Source organism: Oncorhynchus mykiss, chromosome 1 (genome assembly GCF_013265735.2).
Source record: "Oncorhynchus mykiss isolate Arlee chromosome 1, USDA_OmykA_1.1, whole genome shotgun sequence".
NCBI classification, from domain to species: domain Eukaryota; kingdom Metazoa; phylum Chordata; class Actinopteri; order Salmoniformes; family Salmonidae; genus Oncorhynchus; species Oncorhynchus mykiss.
In genome coordinates, this window is record NC_048565.1 from 34,140,605 (window position 1) to 34,149,262 (window position 8,658).

The following is an 8,658-nucleotide window of genomic DNA, read 5'->3' on the forward strand; positions in this document are numbered from 1 at the left end:
TCTTTACTTTCTTTCTCCCTATCCTTCTCTCTCCCTCTCTTTCTTTCTCCCTCTCTCCCCAGGAGTTTCTCTCTGTGTGGCTGCAAGCCTGGTTGTCATAGTAACCGGCTCTTATCCCAACAAAGAGGAAAGGGCGGCAGGGCAGAAAAAATTGGGCTGAACGACACACAGACTGATTGAATTGGACTGTGCGTGTCTTCACACGAGGCTCTGCTTCTCGGTATGCTGCTGCGGAGCGCTAAATTCAAAGTTGTGTTGCGTCACTGGGGAGGACTCCTCGGTACAGTTCAGCTGTGATTACACTCCTCCTCCTCTTACACAGAACTCTGACAACCTCAGTACTCACTGAAGCCACTGGACATTACCTCGCTCTTCGGTACATAGATGAGATATCCAAACAGACAGGTTTTCTGATTCCAAAGCCATATTGATATTGGATGTATGCATGTTGTGGTACTATCTTTAGAGGATGGTGCATGTCACTCCTGTTGTGCACTGATGAGAGGACCAGGCTTCCCAATGGATGGAATGGTGCGTGTGTGGCTGCTGATAGGGTTCATCCAGGTAAGACACACACACACAGTTTCTAGCTATTAGTTTTAGGTGAAACAGTTATCCATCACAACTCTCGTTTAACAGTCTGTGTAAAAGTTTCAAATGTGACACCTATAGTCTGAGCGATTTATAGAATGTCTATGTATAGAACGTTTCTCTTTCCCCTCTCACTCTCCCTCTCTTTCCAGGTGGTCAGTTTCTCTTGTGTCCAGTGCGCCGAGTTGGCGGTCGTGGTTGTTGAGGTTATGTTTGGCCGCTTCCCCTCTGGTCCAGACTGCTACACTATCTCCTACAGAACGGCACACAACCTCACGGTCAGAACCCACCCACCATACAACCATCACCCAACCTCACGGTCTTACCACACAACCACTGGACAACCACAAACATATCGCAACCACTAAACCACTCTCTGTCCTCGCCCCTTCAGGTGTGGCTTGATCCTATTGGCCGCTCTTGAGTGTTCACCTGACTGCAGGCTGCTGCTGCAATTGGCTGAGGAGCCAGTAGGAAGTGACATCACATTGAACGCTATAAAAAAAAACGCCACACTGGAGACTAAGACCTTTCATATTGGTGAGCCTAACCTTGACCCCTGACCTCTATGGTCCTGTTATACAACATAATTTAACAGATAATGGATGAAAAGGAATGGTTTACTGTTTCACAATTAGACTTGTGCAGTTGTAACAGGTTCGTGTGCGTGTGTGTGTGTGTATGTGTGTGTGCGTGCATTTGTGTTTGTTTATGTGTGCACTGTGTAGCTCCTGTCCCCCTCTCCTCTCTCCGTGTCGAGGTGACCACCACCAGTGCTTTGCTGTCCTGCACCCTACAGAACCAACAGACTCTCACTGCCCTCACTCTTCACTATCATGCACACCAAACACACACACACTGAACACACACACACTGACCACACACACAACTCCTCGTACGCAGTGAGAGGTCTGCAGCCTGGAGCACACTACAGCATCACAGCAGAGTTGACCACGCCCTTCACACACCTCAACATCAGCCTCACCCAGAGACTACACACCACCATGGAGACAGGTATATTTTTACATTTTTTCCCTTTATTGAGACCAGGACTCTTTCATAAGGGAGCCCTGTATATACAATGTCATGAGACAAAATCACAAATCTAATACAATATAAAACAAGTAAAATACAACATTCAAGAAAAACAATGGCATTCCTCAATAAGAAGGTTCCCAATCAGTATTTGAAATTGCTCGAGCAACACCAGAACATCCAGTTGTAATGTATTTTGTAGTTGGTGCCAGCAATGAGGTGCTTTAAAACTAAAAGCGGATTTACCTAGTTCGGTGGAGACCCGAGGAACCTCAAGAGTTAACCAACCTTGTTAACGGGTTTGGTATCTCATATTTTAATAGTGAAGTTAGGTGAGTTGGAATGTTGTGTAGTAGAGCTTTGTAAACAAAATGGGAATAATGAAGTGATCTACGGGACTTTAATGAGGACCAGACAACCAGATTCAGATTCACATCAACTGTATCATCCCACCAGGGGGAAACTCATTTGGTCATGTGCTTGAAAAGACAGTAGATAAAACATGACAACACAAAAACGACACAATAGAATTTAGTCCAAGTGCTATAGCTGCACATTAAAAATGAAAGTGTACACGAAGGATCAACAGACTATCTATTATACAGCCTAATGGCTGTCGGAATAAACCAGTCCCCATATTTATCTGTTTTGATTTTATTTTGAAGAAGTCTCTTTCCCCTTGTCCGGCTGCTGCTGAACTGAATTTTAAGTGAAGGGGATGTCCTGTAAAATGCTTTCAAGTTTTAGGATGATGAGTTTTGTGTACAAGTTGATGGCTGAAGGTGTAAGAGTACAGTCGTGGCCAAAAGTTTTGAGAATGACACAAATATTAATTTCCACAAAGGTTGCTGCTTCAGTGTCTTTAGATATTTTTGTCAGATGTTACTATGGAATACTGAAGTATAATTACAACTATTTAATAAGTGTCAAAGGCTTTTATTGACAATTACATGAAGTTGATGCAAAGAGTCAATATTTGCAGTGTTGACCCTTATTTTTCAAGACCTCTGCAATCCACCCTGGCGTGCTGTCAATTAACTTCTGGGCCACATCCTGACTGATGGCAGCCCATTCTAGTATAATCAATGCTTGGAGTTTGTCAGAATTTGTGGGTTTTTGTCCCCCCGCCTGAGGATTGACCACAAGTTCTCAATGGGATTAAGGTCTGGGGAGTTTCCTGGCCATGGACCCAAAATATCGATGTTTTGTTCCCCGAGCCACTTAGTTATCACTTTTGCCTTATGGCAAGGTGCTACATCATGCTGGAAAATGCATTGTTCGTCACTAAACTGTTCCTGGATGGTTGGGAGAAGTTGCTCGTGGAGGATGTGTTGGTACCATTCTTTATTCATGGCTGTGTTCTTAGGCAAAATTGTGAGTGAGCCCACTCCCTTGGCTGAGAAGCAACCCCACACATGAATGGTCTCAGGATTCTTTACTGTTAGCATGACACAGGACTGATGGTAGCGCGCTCACCTTGTCTTCTCCGGACAAGCTTTTTTTCTGGATGCCCCAAACAATCGGAAAGGGGATTCATCAGAGAAAAGGACTTTACCCCAGTCCTCAGCAGTCCAATCCCTGTACCTTTTGCAGAATATCAGTCTGTCCCTGATGTTTTTCCTGGAGAGAAGTGGCTTCTTTGCTGCCCTTCTTGACACCAGGCCATCCTCCAAAAGTATTTGCCTCACTGTGCGTGCAGATGCACTCACACCTGCCTGCTGCCATTCCTGAGCAAGCTCTGTACTGGTGGTGCCCCGATCCTGCAGCTGAATCAACTTCAGGAGATAGTCCTGGCGCTTGCTGGACTTTCTTGGGCGCCCTGAAACCTTCTTCACAACAATTGAACCGCTCTCCTTGAAGTTCTTGATGATCCGATAAATGGTTGATTTAGGTGCATTCTTACTGGCAGCAATATCCTTGACTGTGAAGCCCTTTTTGTGCAATGCAATGATGACGGCACATGTTTCCTTGCAGGTAACTTTGGTTGACAGAGGAAGGACAATGATTCCAAGCACCCCCCTCCTTTTGAAGATTCCAGTCTGTTATTCGAACTCAATCAGCATGACAGAGTGATCTCCAGCCATGTCCTCGTCAACACTCACACCTGTGTTAACGAGAGAATCACTGACATGATGTCAGCTGGTCCTTTTGTGGCAGGGCTTTAATGCAGTGGAAATGTTTTTTGGGGAATCAGTTCATTTGCATGGCAAAGAGGGACTTTGCAATTCATCTGATCACTCTTCATAACATTCTGGAGTATATGCAAATTGCCATCATGTGAAAATTAATATTTGTGTCATTCTCAAAACTTTTGGCCACGACTGTAGTGTCTGCTGCAATCTGGTAAATGGTGTGACCATAGTCAAGAACAGGGGAGTTGACTGTATAATCTTCTTCCTGCTATTTAGGCAAGAAGCAAGATCTATGAAAAAAATAATAACACACATAGATGTAATTAACGTTGACTGCTATATGTCTGAGTTGACTATTGTCTCTCCTCAGCCCAATGTCCTATTGGTTGGCTGGCAAGCGGAAGGAGCTACTATAGTGTGAGTAGGTAGAGCCTGTCATGGGCCGACGCCCATGTATGGGCGTGGCTTCAGGAGGTCACCTGATAGACGTTAAAACAGAGACAGACCTCCTCCTCCTCTCCTCTCACCTGACCACACATAACAACCTGCTACTGCTCTGGACCGCTCTCAATGACAGAAAGGTAACACACACACATAAGCGTGTGAGTGAGTGAGAGAAACGGGCTGTGTTAGCATGAATGGTGTTTGCTTTTCTAAACAGGCAGACACATTAGTTTCCTCCTTACAGAGGAGCGTGTTAGTCTGTGATTTAAAACTGATGATTGGGACATTCTCAGCGTGTCTGTCTGACACAAACACACACAATGTCACGTTCTGACCTTAGTTCTTTTGTTATGTCTTTGTTTTAGTATGGTCAGGGCGTGAGTTGGGTGGGTTGTCTATGTTTGTTTTTCTATGAGTTGGTATTTCTGTATTTGGCCTGGTATGGTTCTCAATCAGAGGCTGCTGTCAATCGTTGTCCCTGATTGAAAACCATACTTAGGCAGCCTGTTTTCACCCTTGATTGGTGGGTGATTATTTTTCAGTTTCAGTGTTTGCACCATTCAGGACTGTTTCGGTTTTCCTTTTGATTCTCCTGTTCTTTTGTATTTTGTATTCATTTTCCATTCAATTACATTATGGATACATACCACGCTGCATTTTGGTCCTCCGATCCTTCCTACTACTCCTCTTCAGAGGAGGAAGAAGACAACCGTTACAGAATCACCTACCAACCAAGGACCAAGCAGCGTGGTAACGGGCAGCAGAAATCTCAAGACTCCTGGACATGGGAGGAGATTTTGGGCGGCAAGGGACCCTGGGTACATGCTGGGGAATATCGCCGCCCCAAGGCAGAGCTGGAGGCAGAGAAAGCCGAGAGGCGGCGTTATGAGGAGCTAGCACGGCAGCGCGGCTGGGACGAGAGGCTAGAGTGGGCATCGAGCCAGGTGCCATGAAGCCGGCTCAGCGCATCTGGTCTCCAGTTCTTCTCCTCGGGCCGGGGGACATGGCACCAGCCCTACGCATGGTGTCCCCGGTTCGCCAGCACAGCCCAGTGCGGTCTATTCCACCTCGCCGCACTGGCCTGGCTATGAGGAGCATCCAGCCAGGTAGGGTTGTGCAGGCTCGTGCTCGAGACCTCCAGTGTGCCCCCACAGTCCGGTCTATCCGGTGCCTCCTCTACACACCAGGCCTCCGGTGGCAGCCCTCCACACCAGGCTGTCTCTCCGTCTCCTCTCTACAGGTGCTCCCGCCTGTCCAGCGCTGCCAGAGTCTCTCTCCTGTCCAGCGCTGCCAGAGTCTCCTGTCTGTCCTGAACTGCTAGAGTCGCCCGTCTGTTCTGAGCTGCCAGAGTCGCCCGTCTGTCCTGAGCTGCCAGAGTCGCCCGTCTGTCCTGAGCTGCCAGAGTCGCCCGTCTGTCCTGAGCTGCCAGAGTCGCCCGTCTGTCCTGAGCTGCCAGAGTCGCCCGTCTGTCCTGAGCTGCCAGAGTCGCCCGTCTGTCCTGAGCTGCCAGAGTCGCCCGTCTGTCCTGAACTGCTAGAGTCGCCCGTCTGTCCTGAGCTGCCAGAGTTGCCCGTCTGTCCTGAGCTGCCAGAGTTGCCCGTCTGTCCTGAGCTGCCAGAGTCGCCCGTCTGTCCTGAGCTGCCAGAGTCGCCCGTCTGTCCTGAGCTGCCAGAGTCGCCCGTCTGTCCTGAGCTGCCAGAGCCGCCCGTCTGTCCTGAGCTGCCAGAGTCGCCCGTCTGTCCTGAGCTGCCAGAGTCGCCCGTCTGTCCTGAGCTGCCAGAGCCGCCCGTCTGTCCTGAGCTGCCAGAGCCGCCGGTCAGTCAGGAGCTACCAGAGCCGTCCGTTACTCCGGAGCTGCCGGAATCGCCCGTCACTCCGGCGCTGCCGGAATTGCCTTTCACTCCGGAGCTGCCGGAGTCTCCCACCTGTCCGGTGCTGCCGTAATCTCCCGTCCATTCGGGACCCGTTGCAAGGGTCCCCAGTCCAAGGTCCGAGATCGGCGGAGAAGGTCGCCGCTCTAAAGAGGCCACGGAGACGTGTAAAGAGGCGGGCAAAGACTATGGTGGAGTGGGGTCCACGTCCCGCGCCAGAGCCGCCACCGCGGACAGACACCCACCCAGACCCTCCCCTATAGGTTCAGGTTTTGCGGCCGGAGTCCGCACCTTTGGGGGGGTACTGTCACGTTCTGACCTTAGTTCTTTTGTTATGTCTTTGTTTTAGTATGGTCAGGGCGTGAGTTGGGTGAGTTGTCTATGTTTGTTTTTCTATGAGTTGGTATTTCTGTGTTTGGCCTGGTATGGTTCTCAATCAGAGGCAGCTGTCAATCGATTGAGAACCATACTTAGGCAGCTTGTTTTCACCCTTGATTGGTGGGTGATTATTTTTCCATTTCAGTGTTTGCACCATTCGGGACTGTTTCGGTTTTCATTTTGATTCTCTTGTTCTTTTGTATTTTGTATTCATTCAATTACATTATGGATACATACCACGCTGCATTTTGGTCCTCCGATCCTTCCTACTACTCCTCCTCAGAGGAGGAAGAAGACAACCGTTACACGCAAAATGTTTTTGTTGTTGTTGTTTCTCTTCACAGGATAAGAGGTGGCCCCACTCGTCCGATGGCTCCTCCTACAACATGGCTAGTGCTATCATTATCGCTGCTAGCCAATCAGACGGACTGTTTTGCCCTGCAGAAGAACTCTACTGGACCCGGCTACTTTCTTACGCCGTTCTTCTGCCACATCCTTTTACCCTTTATCCGTTACTGGGAAAGTATGCATTAATACAGTCAATACCCAAGTAAATATACAACCAATACCTCTTTACCACTGCCAGACACACATTAACCCTATCTCTCTGTCTCTCTTTCTCTCTCTCTGTCGCTCTCATTCCCTCTCTTCCCTCGTTTGTTCACCTTTGAACTGCTGGATGTAGCAGAAAGAAAAGCAGATATCCACTGGAGTGACGTCACCCCCCAGCTCTATGTCCAATACAAAGATCAGGAGGAAGGGGAAGAAAATGGGGAAGAGGAGAAAGAAAGGGAGAAGAGAAGTGCAGGTCGTGTCCCAGTGTCCCTGTTGTCCAGAGGGCTGAAGGTGCCAGGTCTGAAGATCTACTCTCTGTCCCTCAGAGCCTCTCACCTCGCTGGGGCCGCTTGAAGCCTTGGGAACACGCACATCACTCACACACGGCCCCTTACCCCTCGGAACATCACCATTTGCAATGTGACAGCCAGTCAGATCACAGTAAGCTGGACGGCCCCAGACTCCCAGCATGCTGTGCAGTGGGGCTTCCTGGTTTGCTGGGGGGATGTAGCTTCAGGCCAGGAGAGGAGAAGGGGCGTGGCCAGCAGTTCCAGGTCGACTGTGATTGGAGGACTGGAGGGGTTCAGGAAGTACAGGGTCAGAGTTAACTCCGTCACAGAACATGATGTGGCAAGTAGTGGAGGAACTGACCATACACACTGGTATGAAACTCTGTGTTCGTGTAATTCTTTAGGTGTGCTTCTGCGTGGTTCTGTGTGTTATAAATATATTGAGTGTGTGTTTATGTGGTTCTGTACAGTATATTGACTGTGTGTGTGTGTGTGTGTGTGTGTGTGTGTGTGTGTGTGTGTGTGTGTAGCGCTGAACCCCCCAGGTGGTGTGTATGTTTCTAGCAGAGGGGAGAATCTGACAACGTGTTGGCCGACCCTGTCAGGTGCGTGTGTGTACTTCTGCCGTCACCCAGCAGTGTGAGAGAGGGCTCAGTAACAGAGTCGTCAGTAGAGATGCTTTGGGATCCAGCCCCTGGACATGGACACAACTATGAAGTCATCTGTCTCGACTGTCATCACACGCTTATGGTACTTCTGTAGAGTGTGTGTGTGTGTGTTTATAAAGTGTGTGTGCATGTATACTGTGTGTATGTGGTCGAGTATCTGTATAATGTGTGTGTATGTGGTCGATTATCAAATCAAGTGCCATGTAGACTAAGAGTGAAATGCTTACTTAAGCAGCATTTTTTGGGCCCTTCCTAACATTGCAAAGAGAAAACAAGAGAAATTATAGAAAAATAATAACACCAGGAATAAATATCCAATGGGTCCAAGCGTAAGGACTTCAGGAAACAGCAGAGGGAACACCCCCTTATCCACATCGATGGAACAGTAGTGGAGAGGGTAGTAGGTTTTAAGTTCCTCGGCGTACACATCACAGACAAACTGAATTGATCCACCCACACAGACAGCATCGTGAAGAAGGCGCAGCAGCGCCTCTTCAACCTCAGGAGGCTGAAGAAAAACAGCTTCTATCTCAAGGCCATCAGACTGTTAAACAGCCACCACTAACATTGAGTGGCTGCTGCCAACACTCTGACTCAACTCCAGCCACTTTAATAATGGGAATCGATGGGAAATGATGTAAAATATATCACAAGCCACTTTAAACAATGCTACCTAATATAATGTTTACATACC

The 8,658-nt window shown here is 48.4% G+C and overlaps 1 long non-coding RNA gene across 2 annotated transcripts; it reads left to right on the forward strand.

The window, feature by feature from the left end:
• The first annotated feature begins 237 nt into the window (after nucleotides 1-237).
• Nucleotides 238-8,413, forward strand: LOC110521761. 2 transcript variants are annotated; one of them, XR_005051563.1, is made up of 8 exons: nucleotides 238-564; nucleotides 744-869; nucleotides 986-1,131; nucleotides 1,320-1,605; nucleotides 4,129-4,339; nucleotides 6,796-6,974; nucleotides 7,137-7,668; nucleotides 7,827-8,413. It is a non-coding gene; the product is annotated as an uncharacterized LOC110521761 (long non-coding RNA). The 2 variants fall into 2 exon arrangements; XR_005051565.1 differs by lacking the exon at nucleotides 4,129-4,339.
• Nucleotides 8,414-8,658: the final 245 nt, after the last annotated feature.